The sequence below is a fragment of the Sinocyclocheilus anshuiensis genome, unplaced genomic scaffold, assembly GCF_001515605.1.
Source record: "Sinocyclocheilus anshuiensis isolate Anshui unplaced genomic scaffold, SAMN03320099.WGS_v1.1 C32055638, whole genome shotgun sequence".
Taxonomy (NCBI): domain Eukaryota; kingdom Metazoa; phylum Chordata; class Actinopteri; order Cypriniformes; family Cyprinidae; genus Sinocyclocheilus; species Sinocyclocheilus anshuiensis.
This window is the reverse complement of record NW_015609946.1, coordinates 1-662: the sequence shown is the minus strand read 5'-3', so window position 1 is coordinate 662 and position 662 is coordinate 1. Positions and strand designations below refer to the sequence as shown.

The 662-nt window shown below is 61.5% G+C and overlaps 1 pseudogene; it reads left to right on the top strand.

The window, feature by feature from the left end:
• Positions 1-8: 8 nt before the first annotated feature.
• LOC107682315 (T-box brain protein 1 pseudogene) lies at positions 9-656 on the top strand (annotated as a pseudogene).
• Positions 657-662: the final 6 nt, after the last annotated feature.

Genomic DNA, 662 nt, shown 5'->3' with positions numbered 1-662 from the left:
CACCATCTTTCTCCAGTGTCTACACAGGGTGCGACATCGATCGGTTGACGCCGTCCCCGGGTGACTCTCCGCGCTCTCAGATCATGCCTAGCGCAAGATATGCCATGACTGGTTCTTTCCTGCAGGACCAATTTGTCAGCTCGTATGCCAAGTCCCGCTTTCACCCTGGCATCGGAGGCGCTCCTGGCACGGACCGCAGCGTCCCACTTTGTAACAGCTTGCTCTCCCCGCAACAAACCGAGGAGACCACGGTGGCCTCCCCGCAGCGATGGTTTGTCACCCCTGCCAACAACCGACTGGACTTTGCCGCCTCGGCATACGATGCTGCAGCGGCTGCCGATTTTGCCGGTAACGCGGCAACCCTTCTGTCGTACGCAGCTGCTGGAGTTAAAGCGCTGCCCTTGCCCGGCGCGGGATGCTCTAACAGACCCCTGGGGTATTACGGCGAGCCGCCGGGGTGGGGCCCCCGCACGCCACCGCAATATTGCAGCAAGTCCAGCTCTGTCCTGTCTTGCTGGCCATCCAACTCCGTGGGGAGCAGAACCTCCTCCACTTACCTGGTCCCTGGCCTCGAGGACGGAGACGCCATCGCGCCAGAGAGGTCACCGCTAGGCGTCGCGGATGAGTCCAAACCCAAAGACCTGTCTGAATCCAGCTGGATA